Source organism: Macaca mulatta, chromosome 11 (genome assembly GCF_049350105.2).
Source record: "Macaca mulatta isolate MMU2019108-1 chromosome 11, T2T-MMU8v2.0, whole genome shotgun sequence".
Lineage (NCBI taxonomy): Eukaryota > Metazoa > Chordata > Mammalia > Primates > Cercopithecidae > Macaca > Macaca mulatta.
This window is the reverse complement of record NC_133416.1, coordinates 27,248,014-27,269,940: the sequence shown is the minus strand read 5'-3', so window position 1 is coordinate 27,269,940 and position 21,927 is coordinate 27,248,014. Positions and strand designations below refer to the sequence as shown.

The following is a 21,927-nucleotide window of genomic DNA, read 5'->3' as shown; positions in this document are numbered from 1 at the left end:
AGAGTTTAGTAGGGCAAAGATGTCATGAACTATGTGAACTCTGAGGAAAGGTGTCATAGAAACACCTCAAAAGGACGCTGTCTAAGAAGGCTGCTTGCTGGGGCAAGGAGACCCCAGGGTTCAGAGGCTGTGTAGGGTATAATGCCAGAGCTGGGGTTGAAGGAGAATCCTTAGAGGTGAGACAGAATGTGCATCATTGCAGTGGGGCTATGCAAGGCAGCGGTCTCCATTGGAGGTGGGAACAAGGGGGAGGGAAGGTTGTAAAGAATCCATAAGTGACCATGATGCAATAGAAAGCCAGAATTTGGGCATTTGCCATAGGAGAGGGTCCCCCGTGCCAGATTATAATGGTCACGGACAAATGAGATTGTTAACCATTTCCTCTAATTCATGATCCACACTTAACTCCATGAGTCCTGGAAACAGCAGCTGGGGAGTGGAGAGGAAAGTCATGTGGGAGAGAGAAAACTTTCTTTACCCTTTTCATAAATGAGTTAATGAAGTAAACTGACAGTAGAAAGATAAATAGGAGAAAAGACAGAGATGTATTTTGTGCATACACATGGGAGTCCTGTAAAATATGAGACTCAAAGAAAGGCCAGAGGATTGAAGTTTATGTAGTATTCCTGAGCTACAGAAAAGGAATCAGGGCTTGGGGCTTATTGAGGGGAGGAGGTGACAGGTTGTAGGAGGGTGAGGAGAGGAAGTGTATAGCAAGCATAGGTTGTCTTGTTATGCAGATTAAAAGTCTCTCAGGTGATAAAAGTTGTCTCAGAGTCCCCCATCAGAAGAATAAGTAATAGCCTGTGACAAGGTCTACCTGGGCAGGATGTCCAGTCTTCTCCCTGATGATAAAATCTTCCCTGGTTGATGAGATTCTTATCAAAGTTTTTGTCTTTATAGATATCAATTTTGTTTACAAAAAGACAGTTTTTCAGAGCTACTCCTGTGTCTACAGTGTCTCAGAATAACTAACTGGAAATATGTCAAATAAGTATAATCTGATGTGGCATATTCTGGTCATATTTTGGGATGGTGTGTCCTGAGCTCCAGTGCTGAAAAAACAGGAACCCCATTTCTGTTGGATGTGCCAACCTAAAATAATCAAAAGGATCAGAATCTAGTTTAAAGAGAGTTTATTCAAGTGCAAAGTTTAAGGACAAGTGCTAGGGAAACATGGATCCCAAAGAATGGAAGTCAGTGTTCTGAACTGTAGAAGTTTGGGATGGTTTATATAGAGAAAGTTTAGGTAAGCTTAACAGAATTTCAACATCTTTCTGTGTAAGGCTTAATGCCTACTTACAATGATCTGATTAGTCAAGGTGGTCTTTTTCATTTGGGAAAGGCGTATTTAACATTTCACGGGCCGGGAGCGATGACTCACGCCTGTAATCTTAGCACTTTGGGAGGCTGAGGTGGGTGAATCGTCTGAGGTCAGGAGTTCGAGACCAGCCTGGCCAATATGGTGAAACCCCATCTCTACTAAAAATACAAAAACAAAAACAAAAAAATTAGCCCAGCATGGTGGTGCACGCCTGTAATCCCAGGTACTCGGGAAGCTGAGGCAGAAGAATTGCTTGAACCTGGGACGTAGAGGTTATGGTGAGCTGAGATTGCACCATTGCACTCTAGCCTGGGCAACAAGAGTGAAACTCCATCTCAAAACAAAACAAAACAAAAACCATTTAGCACTTAAAGTGTGACAGTCATGGGTTTGTATTTTTGTTTTTTCTTTTTCTTTTTTTTTTTTTTTGAGACTGTCTCACTCTGTATTGCAGGCTGGCATGGCACAATCACAGCTCACTGCAGCTTTGATCTTGTGGGCTCAAGCAGTCCTTCCACCTCAGTCTCCTGACTAGCTGGGACCACAGTCATATGCCACCATGCCCGGCTAATTTTTTTTATTTTTTATAGAGACTGGATCCCCCTTTTTCCCAGGCTGGTCTCAAACTCCTGGACTCAAATAATTCTCCTGCCTCAGCCTCCCAAAGTGCCTGGATTACAGACATGAGCTACTGTGCTCATCCCACGGGGTCTTTTGTGTCATCTGGTGTGAGTTAGGTACAGGGCAATAAAGGAGGCAGTTAATCCATTAATCCATAACAAAGATCAGTGAAGGGGGAAGGTCTGGTCTTTGGTCTCTCCTAGTCATTTACAGAACTAGAACGATGAGAAGAGAGTGAATCCATAACCTAAGAAGCAGAATTGCAAACATGCTATGTGAATCAGTTTCCAGGACTTAACTTCTCCCTTGGCATAATAAATAATTTTAGAGAGTTTTGAAATTTTGTTTTCTTTTACAGATGTTACCAACCTCAGCTTGTTGGGGGCTGGTGGTGGTGGCTGCTCAGACAGTAAAGTATTGAATGCAATGTGAGGTTGAAGTTTTATTACAGATCATACTGGTCTTTTAAGTACTTGCAGCAAGATTTTCCTAATACGTAAAAGTGACTGGAAACTCAATAGGATCAGTGTGATCATCTCCAGATGGGGATGGTAGATTTTTGAAAGTGGGTATGAAGGGCAGTAATGAGAGAAAAATAAAACTATTCCTGGTCGTACTCTCCCAAGACAATGTCATTCAATGAATGGTTATATAGATTGGCATCAAAAGTCCCTTTTTTCAGCCTTCCCTTTGGAAGCACCTGGATCTTCTATTCTGAGCCTCTCTGAGATGAGGGAAAGGTGGCTTCTCATCAGTATCTCCTTCTTTGTGCAATACAGTTTCAGTTCTTTCTAAGCTACAGTGTTAGTTCCTTCTCTGCTATCAGCTTTCTAACTTTCAAAATGTTAATGTCACTCATTACCATGTTTCCCATTCTCTTTCTCTTATGGATTAAACTTTAAAAGACAATGGTATTAGTTTAGGTGAATATCTAAAAAGATGTGGAGAAAGGTTCGTGTGTTCAGTCTGCCATGTTTAACTGGAGCCACTGGCAGATTTTTAAGGAAAAATAACATTCTAGGTTTTTCCAGCATTGCTATGTAGCTTGTCTATGTAGATCACCTTGCATTCTTCTCTTTCTCTCTTACAACTTGATTTTTTTCTTTTCTTTCTTTTTTTTTTTTTTGTTTTCGACAGAGAGTCTCACTTTGTCACCCAGGCTGGAGTACAGTGGCACGATCTCGTCTCATTGCTACCTCCGTCTCCCGGGTTCAAGCGATTCTCCCACCTCACCTTCCCAAGTAGCCGGGGTTATAGGCATCTTATAACTTGATTTTTACTCATTTCATTATCATCCAAGAGGTGAAATTTAACTCAAAGCAAATGACTATTGCTTCAAATATAAATCTCAATCAGGGAGAAAAGCTTGTAACTTATAGTTGAACTGGGGTTTGGAGATGATTTGTGTTTTTAAAAATTATTCTGTCCCACATTTAACAGACAAGTGAAGATTTTAAAAATAATTTCTCTGCAATTTTTTATTTAACAATTTCCAAACCTATTGTTTTAGGCAGGGTTCTCCAGGGAAATAGAACCAATAGGGCATATCTGTATCTATATTTATATCTTTATCTATATCTATAATCTTTCTAGCTCTCTATCAAGAGATCGAGAGAGAAAGAAAGAGATTTATTTTAAGGAATTGGTTCACGTGATTGTGGGAGCTGGCAAGTCTGAAATCCATAGGGCAAGTTGGTCAGCTGGAAATTCTGCTAAGAGTTGATGTTGCAGTCATGAATCTGAAATCTGCAGGGCAGGTCAGGTACAGTATCTATTGCAATTGCAGTCCTGAGGCCAAATACCTTCTTCAGGAAACCTCCTTCTTTTTTGCTCTTAAGGCCTTCAACTAATTGGATGAGGCCCTCCCACATTGAGGGCCATCCGCTTCACTCAAAGTCTGCTGATTTAAATGGCAATCACATCTAAAAAATGCTTTCACAGCAACATTTGAACTTGTGTTGTCTAAGCAATTGGGCGCCATAGCTTAGCCAAGTAGACACATGAAATTAACCATCACACTTACTGTAGAGATGAAAGAACTACTGTTTCAAAAAACAACTGTTTTTGAATCTGTCATTTATCAACTGATTCACCAATGGTTAACCTTTCTATATGCTTTCTCTTTCTCCCAAGTACTGAATCATATGAAAATAAATTACGGTTGTGATATTTCCTATCTAAATACTTCATATGGGACATTCTCCTCCATAGCACACCTAAGAAGATTAATATTAATTCAGTGAGATCACGTCATATCTAGTTCATATATAATTTTTCCCTAGTTGACCTCAAAATGTGTTTGTTTTGTTTACACATTACTCTTCATAGTTATGTCTCTTTTAATATGGATCAATATTTGTGTGTTTTTGCTGCTATTGTTTTTTAATGACATTGTCTGTTTTGAATAATTCAGGCTCATGGGCTGTTTCACATCCTGAATTTCTCTAATTTTATCTTTATGATTAGAGCCAGGCTCTACTTCTTGGCAAGAATACCACTGAAGTGAGGTTGTGTACTCCTAATTGCCTTGCATCAGGAGACACATGATATGCATTGGTTCCTGCATTAGTCATGTTAAGTTTGGTCACTTGGTGAAGGTGGTGGCCACCATTTCTCACCCTTGTAAAGGGACATTTTCTCCTTTTAAATTAATATGTAATTTGTGGCACAAGACTTGAGGCTGTGTAAATATCCCATTCTCTGACAACCTTTCTTCTGATGACTTTAGTATTAATGGATCTAATTATATCATTCTTGGCACTGAGTAGCATTCTTGTGTAAAGAAGGGGTTCTCTTTCTCTCCCTCCTCTCGTTATAATTTGTTACTGTTATTTTCTTACAAGTTACTAAGAATTACTCAAAGGCAGTATTTTTCAGTAAATCATTGGTAATTTATGGTCTTCTCACTCTAGAAAAGGGAGGATGGGTCAGAAAACTGAGGGGCAAAAAAAGGGAGGAAATGAGAATGTATATTATCGACATAATCGGTTGAAAATATCTAGTGCTATAATCATGCCATCATGCAGATTAAAAAGTCACCTGTGAAAAATCAACTTGTATTGTTTTGTTTTGTTTGATTTTAATAAATCCTTATAGTGTATGAATAAATAAATTAAATTGATTGATCGGTATCTTCACTAATGGCAGAGAAGGGAATGGACTGAGCAGATTCTGCTTTTCACTCTGATATTTGTTAAGTGCCCTGTGTGGTCTGAAGACCTGGGTTCTAGAACCAGCTCTCCCTCTGCAGGTGTGTTACTTCAGTCAAGGCAATCAATCTTCTTGATACTCAGTTTGCTTCTCTCTGATGTGAACATAAGAAATATACTTGAAGGCCGGGTATGGTGGCTTATGCCTGTAATTCTAGCACTATGGGAAGCCGAGGTGGGAGGATTACTTGGGCTCAGGAGTTTGAGACCAGTCTGGGCAACATGGCAAAACCCCATCTATACAAAAAAACAAACAAAAGAATTAGGCAGTCATGGTGGTGCACGCCTGTAATCCCAGCTACTCAGGAGGCTGAGGCAGGAGAATCGCTTGAACCCGGGAGGTGGAGGTTGCAGTGAGCTGAGATTGCACCACTGCACTCCAGTCTGGATGGCAGACAGAAACCCTGTCTAAAAAAAAATATATATATAATGTGTGTATATAATGTACATATAAAGTGTATATATAATGTGTATATATAATGTATATATAAAATATATAATGTGTATATAAAATGTGTATATATAATGTATATATAAAATATATAATGTGTATATATAATGTGTATATATAATGTGTATATATAATGTGTATATAAAATGTATATATAATGTGTATATATAATATATATAAAATATATAATGTGTATATATAATGTATATATATAATGTGTGTGTATATACACACACACAGACACACACTTGAATGCTTCATGTCCCTTGCTCAGTGACAGCCCCGTCCTCTGCCTCTGCACAGTTGACCAAGGCTTCTCAGGCTTCTCCTGTGTAGAAAAGAATTAAAGTAGGCCTGAGGCTGCTAGTCTTAGAAAGGCTTGCAAGGTTGGCCCTTGTCTGGTGTCTGGGAACTTGAATTTCTGGAAGGTTCTCACCATTCCCTGAGAAGAATGGCTCCCGATGCCTAAAATATTTGTACAAACAATGAAGTTTCTGCTGCACATCTGCTCCCTTCTGGGAGTCTGGAATTTTAGGATGTGCTAGGTAGGAGTGTTTACATGACAGCCCCACATAAAAACCTTGGGCATTGAGTGTCTAATGAGATTCCCTAGTAAGTAATGTTTTACACGCATTATTACAACTCGTTGCTGGAAGAGTTAAGTGCATCCTGTGTGACTCCACTGGGAGAGGACTCTGGGAAGCCCATGTCTGATTTCCTTTGTCCCACATGCCTTTTCCTTTTGCTGATTTTTGCCTTGTAAAAAAATTTTTTTTTTTTTTTTTTGAGACGGAGTCTCACTCTGTTTCCCAGGCTGGAGTGCAGTGGCCCCATGTCGGCTCACTGCAGCCTCTGCCTCCTGGATTCAAGCCATTCTCCTGCCTCAGCCTCCCGAGTAGCTGGGATTACAGGCGCACACCAACACACCCGGCTAATTTTTGTATTTTTAGTAGAGATGGGGTTTCACCATGTTGGCCAGGATGGTCTTGATCTCCTGACCTTGTGATCCACCTGCCTCGGTCTCCCAAAGTGCTGGAATTACAGGCATGGGCCACCACGCCCGGCCATAATTTTTATACTGTAATAAATTATAGTTGAAAGTATTGAGTCCTGTGCATCTTCTTAGAGAATCACCAAACTGCTTGCAATTTTCTCATCTGTAAAATGGGTTGCTATCGTAATGATGATATCTACCTTATAGGGTTGTTTTAAGTATGAAAAATGTGGTGAAATGTGTGTGAAACTAAGGGCCTGATGTAGGATGAGTTATACAGAGGGTGGTTATTATTATGGATTATATTAACTCTTCAGGTAAAAAACATCTTGTAGCTGGGCAAGGTGGCACATGCCTGTAGTCCCAGCTACGTGGGGGACTGAGGCAGGTGGATTGCTTGAGCCCAGGAGTTCAAGTCTGCAGTGTGCTATGATCATATCTATCAGCAGCCACTGCACTCCAGCCTAGACAACATAATGAGACCCTGTCTAAAAAAAAAAAAAAAAATCTTTTGTTTGTGTGTATGCTTATGTCTTTGTTGGAATAATACTGACACATTCACTCAAATTAACTCTCAAATCTTTGATGATTCATTTGATGGGAACAACAGGTTTATGTGCCAGCTTATCAGGACCCCTCGTTCTTTCTTTAAAGTGTGTATGTGTGTGTGTGTATGTGTGCGCATGTGTGCTAGTTTTCTTATCTAACAATGAAATCCTTTGGAAGGTTTACTTTTTCTTTACTATTTTTTTCATGCTTTCCTTTGATGTGCACCTGGCAATTTGTAGAGCCAGTATGTACTACATATTCTACTGCAGAAAATTACAGAAGTGAGGAAGGAGCAGGAAGCAGATTTAGAAAGGAATGTTACAGTTTAACAAGTTGTGACTAATAGAAGCTATTAAAATGAAAGGTACCAACCCATCTTAAATATTCACTGCCTCTACAGCTATTTTTTCTATAACTGTTGTTCTTTGTCAGCTCTGGAGTGGATGGAATATTCCCGAATATTTTATTAAGTAATTCAGAGATCTTCCTAGATATGTGTATTAAAGATCCTATGCTGTATCTGTCTTATAAATTGAGACTGGAATATATTGGGCTTACATTGTTGGGAAAAATGCCTGTCATCATCATTGGTGGAAAAGAGTTTCCATACCAGTTTTTTCTAAGTAGAGAGACAAATGAATCAGACTTTTGGAGGAGGTACATTTTAACTCACAGGAGGATCACGCCAAGTCTGAACATCTAAAGGACCCTAGTAGAAAATTGGTTTTCCTGTATGTTGCTCTAGTGATCTGAGGAAAGGCCTCAAAAAAGCCAGTGTCCCTGTGATATTGTGAAATGCATGTATTTGGTCTTTGTTCCTGTTTCCTGGCATACGATTACTAAAAATCCTTGAATCTCCAAAGGCTGTCTTTTTGTATGTTAGTGTTGACTGATAGCTTCACAGTGGGGCTGGTCAAGTTAATCACCAATGGCCAGTAGTTTAATCAGTCATGCCTATGTAATGAAGCCTCCATGAAAACTCAAAAGGAATGGATCAGGGAGCTTCTAAGAAGTGTTTTTTACCTTCCCATGAATCTCCGGTGCTGAACACGTGGAGGATCATGGGAAGGTAAACAAAAACTCATTCACATGCTGGGAGGGTGACACATCCCCACTCCACGAGGACAAAAGCTCCTGTGCGCAGGACCCTTCCAGACTTTGACCTTCTTGTATCCCTTTCATTGGCTTTTATTTGTATTTTAAAAAATATCCTGAGTGATAAACTGGTAAATGTGTCTTCCTCAGTTCTGTGAACCACTCTAGCAAATTAATCAAACTCGAAGAGGGGGTCATGGCAACCCCACCTTGAAGCCTGTTGGTCAGAACTTCCAGAGACCTGAACTTATGACTGGTTGGAAGGACAGGATGCTCTTGTGGGACTGAGCCCTCAACTTGTGGGATTTGATGCTATCTCTGGGTAGACAGTGTTGGAGCTGAATTAGAGGACACCTAGCTTGTGTCTGCTGCAGAACTGATTGCTTGCTTCCTGCTGGGGAGAAATCCCCATATATTTTGGGGTCCAGAAGTCTTCTGTGTTGATTGTTTTCGTGTGAGAGCAGAGGAAAAATAGTTTGAGAGTTTTTCTGGAAACAGCCTCTCTTAGTATAGTGGTAGAAGCACTCAAAAAATAAAATATGCTACTCCAAAAATAAAAAATGAAAGTAAAAATAAAAATCTGGAGTGGTCAGTTTGCCAAGAGGATTTATGGAACATGTAAGGTCAAGCATTACTTCTCAGCCCTGCAGCAGGCCTCTAATTAAGCCATGCCATAGAGTGCAGTTTATAGAGAGGTGGAGTTCTGGTGGATTCATTCTTCTCTCTAAAATTATAAATAACTCAGCTTCCAAACAGGCCGTATTACCTCAAAAGGCCCACACACTTAATACAAATCTTCAACTTAACAATTATAACTGACATAGATTGAGATCTTCCTGGATGCTAAAATAGGCTTTACATGATTTGTCTCATTGAGTCCTCATAAAAACTCTATTATTAATATTATTTTACAGATAGAGAAATGGAGGCACAGAGAGGGTAAGTGTATTAGTCCATTTTCATGCTACTAATAAAGACATACCCAAGACGGGGTAATTTATAAATAAAAAGAGGTTTAATGGGCTTACAGTTCCACATGGCTGGGAGGCCTCACAATCATAGCGGAAGGCAAAAGGCACTTCTTACATGGTGGCGGCAAGAGAAAATGAGAACCAAGTGAAAGGGGTTTCCCCTTATAAAACGATCAGATAACGTGAGCTTATTCACTACCACAGAAACTATATGGGGGAACTGCCCCCATGATTCAATTATCTTCCACTGGGTCCCTCCCACAGCACATGGGGCTATAATTCAAGATGAGATTTGCATGGAGACATAGCTAACCCATATCAGTAAGTAATTAGATAAACCTTGCAAAGCTAGTAAGTGATATTGCTGGAATTAAATCTGCCAATGTCACTCCAGAGTCTATGTGATTTACTGGTGTGTTATAGGGTCTACCTATAAGCTTGATAACCTTATGTTAGAACAAATAACCATGACATATTCTGTTCAGTAGTTTGCATTTCCTTTTGACTTCTATAGGGGAGGAAGCTGAGGTTCAGGGACATTAAAGTGGGGTTTAGAGACATTAGGTGGTTTACCCAAGCTTTATCTACTAGATACTAGATAATTATCTATCTGATAATAAAGCTAGAACTTAAACCCAGCTGGACAATGGAGCTAGAGCTTAAAACAAAATCTTCTAATGAGCTCAGAACTCATGGCTTAATAAGATTTAGGAAAAGTCCTGGGGACATTTCACTGTCTATCCAGAAATGTGAGGAAGTTAGGAGAAAAGGCAAAGAATCTCATAAATAGATAAAGGCAGTTCAGTAAGTAGCCTGAATCAATAGCCATATTTAAAATCTAATTTGGTTCTTTTGTGCCTAACACAATTGACTTTATGCTGGTATCTATTTTCTGCTCTCTCTCTTTCTGTCTCTCCGTATGTGTGTATGCATGTGTTATAAAATATATCAACCCACTGATCAATTTTTAATTTAAGCAAAAACATGTTAGATTAATATATTCAATCAATTTATTGAGTAGATATTTATTGAGGCTCACACATTTACCTGACTGTGTACTAAGCACTGGAAACCCAAAGAGAATGAAGTCACTGCCTAGACAGGTGGAGGCTGATACATAAAGGAGCAGGGTAATAATCAAGTGTCATAACTAGCCTATTACATGCAGTGTTAAACTAGCATCTCTACCATGCAAAACTCATGCTCTTGGGGATACAGGAAGACTTTCCAGAGAAGTACACAGGACAGGAAGATGTTAGGAAACCAGTCAATTTCCAGGTCCTCGATCAGGTCACAGTGACTTGTGATTCTATTTTGAACATGGGTCTTAAATCTTATTTTGATAGCAAGGGTTTTAAACTTTTGATATTTGATATACTTCCTAAAATCAAATTTCAAATTCTAAAATTAAGTATTTTTGCCCCTAACTTGAACATAATCTTATAATACATTAACATATGTTGTTAATAATAAATAGGACCCCTGGAAGTCCAAGAGAGACATGAGGCTTATTTGGTATGTTAAAATCATACAGGAAGCGTTGTTAATTAAGAAATGGTGTTACACTTTCTTTGAGTTATATTTGTGTGGATATGTTGTTAATATGTGTTCCAACATTGTATGAGATCCCTAAAAATCTGATGTGGACATTCGGTGTAGTTGCTGGGTCCTCTACGAGCCTAGGGAGCGCTGGCCGGTGTACCTTGCATCCATTCATGTCAGTGCCGGTAGTGTCAGTCACTTGATGGTTCTTAGAAGAGTACTTGAGCTCTACTCTGCAGTGTCTGAAGTTGCTGGATATATACCTGCTGTATATACTGTTGACTAGGGCGCTGCAATTCACTTAGTGTCTTCTCATGGGGACCTTCCCCTTCAACTCTTTCCTCTTGGGTTTCACATCTTGTGTGGGGAGTTTCATCGTAGCAGTTTGCCTGAGAATACAGGTGAACCCACAGAACAAAGTGGACTTCGAAGGCATCTCCTTGGAGTGAGACTTTGCTTCTTTCTCTTTGCTAGCACCATCTTGCACCTTATCGTCATGAACTTGGTGGGCTGAATCATTCCCATTTACTTAACTGAAGAGTAAGAGACTGGAACAAAGTTCACTTTGATTTTCCTGCATAAGAGTTCTTGCGATAGCAGCTTGTTTGACACATGGATTTTCTTCAGATTTGTACTTACTACCAACTCTGATTTGGTACGCAAGTGGAGAGCCCAGAGAAGTTCCCTCTCTGTGTCAGAACAACTTTGTAACGAACATTTATTAACCTGACCTCTGCCTTCAATTAAGTGTAACCTTTTGCCTTCCAAATTAAAAAGTTCCACATTACTCCAAAAATAAAAAATGAAAATAAAAATAAAGGGCTGATATGTCATGGTATATACAGTAAATTGCTTTATTCTGATGTTTTGTTTTTTTTTTCTAAAAGCCTTTTGCAAATCCTAGAGTGCTGTGTCTTCAAGGAAATTCATGAAAAGAACCTTGACAAGTAGTCTTAAACACAGGTTTCTGATAACTTTAGAGATCACACCTTTGGACTAGGTAAAAACATCCAAAGCTCATCAGGGCGAGGTGGTTCACACCTGTAATCCCAGCACTTTGGGAGGCCAAGATGGGTGGATCACGAGGTCAGGAGATCGAGACCATCCTGGCTAACACGGTGAAACCCCGTCTCTTCTAAAAATACAAAAATTAGCCGGGTGTGGTGGTGGACCCCTGTAGTCCCAGCTACTCGGGAGGCTTAGGCCAGAGAATGGCGTGAACCTGGGAGATGGAGCTTGCAGTGAGCCGAGATGGTGCCACTGTACTCCAGCCTGGGCAACGGAGTGAGACGTTGTCTCAAAACAAACAAACAAACAGAAAAAGTCCAAAGCTCTAATGAAAAACTGATGCATTTATGCAGATTGCTAACCCAACATCAAGGAGAATGAGAATTACATGGGACTAAGTGGATGAAGGACTGAAATTATTTTTTTAAAGGGCTTTTTGTTTGAAACATTACTGATTTTTTTATGTTTTGTTTTCCAGACTCAAGGACATTTTTTTTTTCTTTTGAGCTATATTTATAACTTACGGCATTGGGGTAAAGTATACTTCTGTGGGCAAAATGGAAACATTTACCTTTCTACCTGAATTCTTCAGAATTTGGAAACTATTCATTAGTGTTCTTATTTTCTGGCAATATAGTTATTTGCATAAGTTCAATAAGGAACCTATTTTCGGCCGGCCACGGTGGCTCACGCCTGTAATCCCAGCACCTTGGGAGGCCTAGGCCAGTGGATCACAAGGTCAGGAGTTTGAGACTAGCCTAGCCAAGATGGTGAAACCCCGTCTCTACTAAAAATATAAAAATTAGCCAGGCACGGTGGCAGGCACCTGTAATCCCGGCTACTTGGGAGGCTGAGGAAGGAGAATCGCTTGAATCTTGGGCGGAAGAGGTTGTAGTGAGCGGAGATCGCACCACTGCACTCCAGCCTAGTCGACAGAGTGAGACTCCGTCTCAAAACAAACAAACAAAAAAACGAAAAGCAAACAAACAAAAAGAGCCTATTTTCTTTTGTAACTGGACACATTGGAAACAGTGGTTATTTTACCAAGGCTTTCACAGCAATATCATTTTTTGAATGTAACCAGACTGCTTCGAGGGATTGATGTTGACTTTTTAAAGCCAGTATATTGACTTGGAAAAAGACAGGCCTGGTACCTTGCCCACACAATTCCTTTATAGGGTTTCTAACTTTGCAATAAGTAAAGAATGTCAGGAACCTCAAGATATTCTGGAGACATTGAAAGGAGAGAAATTCACCAATTCATACAGGTTTTATAGGCACAGTCTGATGGTGAATCCTTGCCTTGGTTTCATTGCCTCAAGAGTTTGTTTTTTTGACCCGGAATCTCATTCTGTCACCCAGTCTGGAGTGTGGTGGTGTCATCTTGGCTCACTGAAACCTCTGCTTCCTGGATTCAAGCGATTCTCCTGCTTCAGCCTCCCGAGTAGCTGGGATTACAGGCACATATCGCTGCACCCAGCTAATTTTTTGTATTTTTGGTAGAGATGAGGGTTCACCATGTTGACCAGGCTGGTCTTGAATTCGTGACCTCAGGTGATCCACCCGCCTCCGCCTCCCAAAATGCTGGGATTACAGGCGTGAGCCTGGCCCTTGAGAGGTTTCAAAAGTCTTAATCTGAGATTCCTTATGAAAAAGTTCCAACAAAGCCAACTTAAGAGCCATCCCTGCAGAAAATATATTTAAATATCATCTGTTTTATCCCACAATGTTTGTTTTGCGCTGCAAGTCATTATCTCCTAGGTGTGGGTAATCCACTTTGAGAGGAAAATCCACACCTCATTGTGCCTAATTTGCTGCCACCTGTGTTTTGCCGGATCTTGCCAGTATTAGCTTCATTTTCTTTCAACTGGCAAAATTCTGATAAATCATGTAGCTTCGCAGTTAGAGCAAAAAGAGTAATTTAATTGAAAGTCATGACTTTCAGGAGTCTAATGATGCTAATATTATATTTTCTTCTAGAGAGGTGTCTTTATTGTATGTAATTCCCTGAAGAAATGTAAAGATTTATGTAATTCCTATTGCTCTGACAGTTGTGCTCAATAGAAGCACTGAAGTAAAATAAAAATAACCTTTTTAATCTGTGTATTTCTGTTGCCCACCAAGATATTGAATTTTTTTCTTGATCTTTGCTTTTGTTTATGTGAAAATATTTACATCGATATCATTTCTGTATATATCACAGAAAAGTTTTCAGTTGCTGGACATTTTATCCTACAATGATTTTTAGTTTAAGTTTAACGAATGTCTACATTCAGATTTGTTTTCACAACTATAGTCCTGCTAATCTGCCTTTGTTGAAAACTCAGTTTGTGTAATAAATAAAAAAATCAAAGCAAAAAAAAAAAAAAGAGAGAGCCTTTATGGTAAATCACCATTCTTACTGCACTTTAGCAGATAATCATGTCAGAGACTAAACTGACTTTGCAAATAAGTTAGTCTTATTATTATTATCTTTGTGGTAAAAATTGGGATGACTGTAGAAGATGAAATTATATTTCAGAAGAAAATTACACCATACTTGTTATTAGATTCTAGTCCTGACCATTGTTTTTTTGAGTTTTTATTATTTGCCCACAATTTGGACTGAATCCTGAATTCCTTCCTGGTTACGAGTCTCCAAACTAATGTTTCCCAATTTTTCTATTATTTTTCTGACTTGGAATCACCAAGCCCTACAGGCTTTAGCTAGACAACTTGATATAAACTTTGGAAGAAATAATGACAGCAACTTAATATATGAGCAGCGTTCATATCAGCTGATGTATGGATTACTCAGAAAGTTTACTTGAACACCTGATTCAAACTATAATCCAGAAATATCTGTCAGATTGCCAGTGCAATCTGAAGCTACTTCAGAGACTCTAGGAAAACTAGTTTATCGACAACTTCAGATGTTAATCTTTGTTTTTCTTTTGTTTTCATAGAAATGCCTTTTCTTAAATATCTGATTGCTTGATTCATGGAGAGGCCTGACTTTGGTGGGAGCCCATCTGCGACACCACTGCCTGAAATGAGAGATAACTGTTAACCGTTTAATTGGACTGGCCTATTCTCACGATTGCAAGACTAGTTCAGTGGCTTATTAAATAATACACCCGCTAGGCACGGTAGCTCACACCTGTAATCTCAGCACTTTGGGAGGCTGAGGTGGGCAAATTGCTTGAGCTCAGGAGTTCGAGACCAGCCAGAGCAACATGGTGAAACCCTGTCTCTACCAAAAATACAACAAATTAGCCGGGCACAGTAGCGTGTGCCTGTGGTCCTAGCTCCTCGGGAGGTGGATGTGGGAGGATTGCCTGAGCCTGGGAGGCAGAGCTTGCAGTGAGCTGAGATTATGACACTGTGCTCTAGCCTGGGCAACACAGTGAGACCCCATCTCAAAAAAAAAAGAAAAAAAAAAAAAGATAATCTACCAACCCAGTTTCTCAACTGGGGAATGTTGGGCTCCTGCTCTCCTGTCTCTGGCCCTTCATTCTCCCTTGAGGCTGGCCATCGAGACTACAATCCCTCTTCCCCAAGGTGGGCCATAGAAACCCAACCCCTTTTCCCCAAAACCAACCATAAAACCTAAAAATAGTACTCTAACTTCCCCCACCCCCTGCCTGTCTGTGTAAGGCCATAAAGAAATTATCTGACTCACCTTGTCTGACTGTAGGTTATAAGACCCCCATTCCAGAGAGGGTCCAGCACCAGAAGGAAGAAATGCATGCTCAGAGAGGCGAGGAGGGTCCAGACAGACAGGCTGGGCTGGATTTCCCTGCCCAGTCTATTAGCATTAGACCATACGTTTTTTATCCAGTCATATTTCTACAGGGCTCTACATGACTCTCCATACTAAGGGGGCTCTGGGTTTTGTCCTGGGCATTGTCTGTTGGGGAATAGAGTGAGTCATCCCCAGCTCATGGGTTTGCATCCGGTTCTTGTTGTAAAAGGAAAGGCCAGGATGGTCTTGATCTCCTGACCTTGTGATCTGCCTGCCTCGGCCTCCCAAAGTGCTGGGATTACAGGCGTGAGCCACCGCTCCAGGTCCTCTTCTCATTTTTTATATTTACCATGTATTTACTAGAATTGGTTTATTTTCATGGGCGTATGTTGTGGATTCTACTATAAATAATGCACTTAATAATCAGGAATAAAACTTAAATCCTTTCTGTCTTGATTGTGGCCTGTTCTTTTTGCTATTAATTTCCTCAGCATAGATTAACCTGAACTCTTAAAAGCTACGTAGGTACTGGTGTAAAACAAAATGTTCTCCAGAGCAATCCAGTATATAATATCTGGATTTTAAAAAACTAGCCTCATTTAATTAGGATTCATTTCTCCTCTCAGAAGTTAAGCGATTCTGTTACTGCAAAATGCAAAATTATAAGCTTAATTGTTTTCCAGACAGGAAATGAAATTCTTAATCTTTTTATCCAGAATATTCAGGTGTTTGTCTCTCTGTCCATCTGTCACTCCTTTTTAAGGTACTTGGAGACGACCTAGAGGCTTGCCACGCTTAGGGTTTCCTCCCTGTGCAGAAGAAAACTGGGAAGGGCAAATGAGGAGGAGGGGTGGGGAGGGAAGGGGGAGTCAGGTGATTCAGAAAGTGCAGGAGCCCACAGACTAAGCTCAGGAATTTGCACTTTGTCTGCTGGCAGAGTGGGTTTCATCGTGGTGTGTATATATTGAGATATGCAACAGACTCCACTGGAATGTCAGAAGAACTTACGTTTGTTTTTCCTGTAACGTGGGAAAAATTGAATTGTATTTGTATTTAACTCACATAGATTGGCATGTGCTCATTCTGCGTGTCACCCTGCCACACTGTCACAAATTTCAAGCGGGGTCCTGAGGGGAGAGGAGGGCCTAGCTCCCGCTCCCACACGGTCGCCTACGTGAACGCAGCCCTGCGCATTCGTTCTCTTCCAGAGGGTTGTCATTTGTGGCGGTTTGTGTGAGAGTTACAGATTGCGTCATCTAGTGTTAATCGATAATCTTTGCAAAAGGGACATTGGCTTTAAGAGATTTCTGCAAAAAACCGTCAAAACAAGCATAAATACAAATTTAAAGGGATAAAGCCAGAATAATGAAATATTAATAATAATAATGAAAATATTAGTAATGTAAAACAAGGAAATGTGTCATGTTTTTCAGGATAACTAATATTTTTTCAGTTTCTTTTTTTTTTTAAAGACTGTCTCACTCTGTCACCAGGCTGGAGTGCAGTAGTGTGATCTCGGCTCACTGCAACCTCTGCCTCCGAGGTTCACGCAATTCTCATGCCTCAGCCTCCTGAGTAGCTGGGTTTACAGGCATGGGCCACCACGCCCAGCTAATTTTTGTATTTTTAGTAAAGACAAGGTTTTACCATGTTGACCAGGCTGGTCTCAAATTCCTAACCTCAGGTAATCGGCCGTCTTGGCCTCCCAAAGTGCTGGGATTACAGGCATGTGCCACTGTGTCTGGCCCCGGTTCTTATTATAAGTTCTCCATTAACCATATCATGAGATTAAAAAAAAAAAAAATGGTTTCATCAGAACTGACAAACAGTGGATGACACAATTTTGATCATTAAGAAGACTTTAAAATAAGGATTTGTGTCACTGTCATTACTGATTACTAGGCCCTTGTGTATACTGAGACATTAGCTAGGGCTGGTACAATAAAATAACCATAGTTAGAAAGATATTTTAAAGTACTACTTATTTCATGTTTATCTCACCTTTTTATCCCTATTTTTGGGCATGACTTATTATTACTAGGTTTTTAAATAAATAGTGAAATAAGCGTGTTAGGTTTGCATGCTGCTTTGGTTAACATTGCTATATAACCAACCACCCCAAACTTTGTGGCCTTAAAACAATAATTAATTAATTAATTTATTTTTGAGACAGAGTCTTGCTGTGTCACCCAGGCTGGAGTGCAGTGGCACAATCTCGGCTCACTGCAACCTCCGCCTCCCAGGTTCAAGTGATTCTCCTGCCTCAGCCTCCTGGAGAGCTGGGATTATAGGTGTTTTGCCACCACACCAGCTAATTTTTGTATTTGTAGTAGACAGGATCTTGCTCCAGCTTTTAATCACCTGGGTGCAGGCGGGCTAAGTCCAAAAAGAGAGTCGGCAAAGTGTGGTGGGATTATAATTAGTTCTTACAGGTTTGGGATAGGCGGTGGAGTTAGGAGCAATTTGTTGTGGGCAGGGGGTGGATCTTACAAAGTACATTCTCAAGGCTGGGAAGAATATTACAAAGTACCTTCTTAAGGGCGGGGGAGGATATTACAAGTACCGTCTCAAGGGTGAGGAGGGTGTATCGTACAAAGTACATTCACAAGGTAGGGGAGTATCACAAAGTACATTATTGCGAGGGCGGGGAGGGTGTATTGTCACAAAGTCAGTTGATCAGTTAGGGTGGGGCAGGAACAAATCACAATGGTGGAATGTCATCAGTTAAGGCAGGAACTGGCTATTTTCACTTCTTTTGTGGATCTTCAGTTGCTTCAGGTCATCTGGATGTATATGCACAGGTCACAGGGGATATGATGGCTCAGCTTGGGCTCAGAGGCCTGACAGACATGAATTTCCCATCATAAAATTAGAAGAGCATTAATCAAATGATTAGAATAAAATGTTACCATTATTTTGAAATGGCAAGCATTGTATGTAAATAAACGGCAGAGGGAGGCACTGTAGCCTAGACAGGGTTCAGAGATATTCCTGCTAAGGACATGGCACAGGAACTGAGCAAGGAAGGATGACAATGCCTGGGAAAGGCAGGGGAATGTTACAGGTATTTGGGCATCTGTGAGAAGGCCTGATGTCCGAAAGGACTGAAACAAATTAAATGTTTGGTGGGGGAGAGAGAGAACGAGCATAGCAAAAGGTGAGCTGGGGAGTCAGAGGCAGAAGGCAGAATCTGGGATGGGTGGGGAGCTTGCCAATTATCTTGTCAAATGGGTGATGTGAAGCCTTGAAGGTTTTTCGACCAAGAGGAGATGTCTTCAGATTTGCATTTTGAGACATTTTCACAGGTTGTCATGCTAAGAATGGCTTAAAGAGAAGCAAGGCTGGAGTCAGAGGAGCTACGTGGAAGCTGTTTGGTACTAGGATGGGGATAATGTGGTTGGAGAAATGGCAACTGTCAGGGTATTTGGAGCAAGAATGGATAGACATTGGTGATCATCACTTGGACGCATTTGAGGGACACCCCTATGCTTCTACTAGAGCAACTACACAGAGCAGGAGTAAGCAACTTACAGCCTACAGAGCACATTTGCTCTGTACCCTGTTTTTCAAATACAGTTTAATGGAAACAGAGCCATGCCCATTCTTTTACCTATCCATGGCTGATATCAGGCATGGTTCTAAGTAATATACATAGGTTTCATATACTAATGCTCATCTATCCCAGTTGACAAACATGAAGTGTTGCTATTGTCTCATTTTACAGAGGAGAAAACTGACATACAGAGATTCTCATTCGCACCCATAGCTTCAGTTACCACCTCTATGCCAATGATTCAATAATACCTCCAAATCTAGACCTCTTCCCTGAGCTTCAGATAGGCGGATCCCTCATAGTCAGTCTTGGAGACACTTAAGAACTCATGGGACCCAAACCAGACTTCTCCTTATCCTCTCGAACCACGTTCTCTTTCAACATTCCTTTTGTCTTAGTGAATATCACCAAATAGATGAGCAAGTCAGATCCAAGGAGGCCTCCTTAGTACTTCTGTCCTTGTCCCACCTTATATCATCCATTTTTTTTCTCCCTTTCTTTCTTTTTTCTTTCTTTTCTCTTCTCCTTTCTGTTCTTTTCTTTCTTTTCTAGATGCGGTCTCACTGTGTCACCCAGGCGAGTGCAGTGGTGTGATCCTGGCCCACTGCAGCGTCAACCTCACCAAGTTCAGGTAATACTCTCACCTTAATCCCATGAGTAGCTGGGACTACAGGCACACACCACCGCGCCCGGCTAATTTTTGTACTTTCATCAGAGACAGGGTTTTACCACGTTGCCCAGGCTGCCACCTTATCTCCATTCTTGCTGAAATCTGGCTGTTTCTCTCCACTTCTATTACCAACCACCAGCCAAGTCCAACTTACTAAAAGGATCATCTCGTATATGGGTTCTGTAATAGCTTCTTCCAAATCCATTCCTCACCACCCAGACCAATCTCCAAACTGCAGCCAATACCTTCAATTCTGTCACCACTCCCGCATACTCCACCTAATCCTTAACCTTTCAATGGTTTCTCTTGCCCCTAGGTTAAGCTACATTGAAAACTGCTAAAGCTACAGCTTCTTAAGGTAACTAGTAAGTACAGTGACTACTATGTCTGGTTTATTCCAGCTGTTGCTGACTAATAGCACTTCTTGAATGAAGAAATTATATTACCTTATGAAAGGACACAAAGATAGATGTGTACCCGCCCCCCACCCGCTACACCCTTGTTCTGCTCTCTAATCTTTGCACATACTAGAGATTTCGTAAGTTCTGTGAGTACCTGGTTTTCTGCACGTACCAGAGATTTTGTTTTGCACATACCAGAGATTTTGTAAGTTCTGAGGCAAGGTCACAAGACGTGTTTAAGTAAGATAAACTCTTGCTGCCATAAACCTGCTCTCCCGCCTCAAAGTTTGAACCAAAGTATCAGAAATGGCGGGAACCAATCATAGTTAGCCAAATCGCCTTGTTCAAACACTAGCCAATCATATATCTGATTTGTATAATAACTCTATGCCCACTTTTCTTAGACTATATAACACTGCTCGGAGCTCAGTGGGGGAGCTCTCCTGCCCATCTCGTTTCACGAGCGAGGGAGAGTTCCAGGTTCGAACCTGTAATAAAGATCCTTGCTGCTTAGCTTTGACTCTGGACTCTGGTGGTCTTCTTCAGGGAATAAACGGTCTGGGCATAACACTTACTGTAGGGAAAAATTTGTACTTCAGTGGAAAACTGAATTGTTTAGAGCAAACCTTTAAGGTTATCTGATTCTGATTCCATGGGCCCTTTCATTGGGTCTTACATCGTTTCATTGTTTTGAGTTATTTTACAGATAACTGATAGAAATGCAAAATAATTATTGCATGTAGCCATGCAAGTAAATTCTGAAGGTCAGGGTTCAGTTAACTTCTTTCCCCTACTGTGGAAGAAGCCAAGTTCATTTGCATATTCATTTCAGCATTTCTGATCTATAAACATGCCTGTTCTTTGAACCAGTTTTTATATCTGCCTGGTAACTTCATTAAATGATTTAAATAAACTCTATAATTTAGTTTATTTTATAACTGTATGACAGGCTTTTACCTTACTTTTGCTTTTTAAAATTATTCTTTAGCTCTCCCCAAGGCACTACTTGACTGGCCCTTTGGCTACTCACTAGCCCAAGCTCCATCCTCTTCTGCCTAAGGCAGCCCCAGGCTCTCTTTTGGTCCTTTGTTCCAGCCCTCCTCGGAGAAGTTCTTTTGTCCTGGAACTCACTTTCATACCAGGTGCTCTTCATCCCTTCTTCCTTTAGTAAATTTCTTTAATCTTTCAGATTTCTGCTCAAGGATCACTTGCTGAAAGCCTTTCCAGGCCTTTCTGAGTCAGTACAACCCATTATTAGAGGCTGTTAGAGCACAGGCAGCATTCGTTATAATTTTACATCTGTCTGTGGGATTCCTTAGCACTTTCTAACACACAACATTTTTCTCTCTGGCTGGGGGCAATGCATGATAACAGGATGATGGTATGCTCTCAATCCTCCCCCAGCAACTAGCCCAGTGCTTCCAACATGCTGGAGAGATACACCGTTTATAGTTTAGACAGATTTTTGAGTAGCAAGTACCTACTGCTCAGGAGACAGGTGGACTGAAAAAATATATTTGGGAGTCATCAGCACATAGGTGCAGCCATGAAAATGCTCAAGAAGCAAAACCATTGGCAGGAACAAAATGAAGGCTATTAGAGACCTTATTTAGGTGGAATAATTGGACAGCCTTCATAGGAGGAAGGAAATAGAAGCAGTTAATACAGATGGAGGCAGGGCGCAGTGGCTCACGCCTGTAATCCTAGCACTTTGGGAGGCTGAGATGGGTGGGTGGCTTGAGTCCAGGAGTTCGAGACCAGCCTGGGCAACATAGCAAAACCCGGTCTCTACAAAAAATACAAAAATTAGCCCGG

General features: G+C 40.7%; 1 protein-coding gene and 1 pseudogene across 1 annotated transcript in view; both read left to right on the top strand.

Annotated features, from left to right (window-relative positions):
* The window catches only part of BCAT1 (branched chain amino acid transaminase 1), a 136,908-nt gene that overhangs the window by 21,665 nt on the left and 93,316 nt on the right, over positions 1 to 21,927 (top strand). The gene's annotated exons all lie outside the window — the stretch shown is intronic.
* On the top strand, positions 10,674 to 11,394 carry LOC144332810 (dolichyl-diphosphooligosaccharide--protein glycosyltransferase subunit DAD1 pseudogene; annotated as a pseudogene).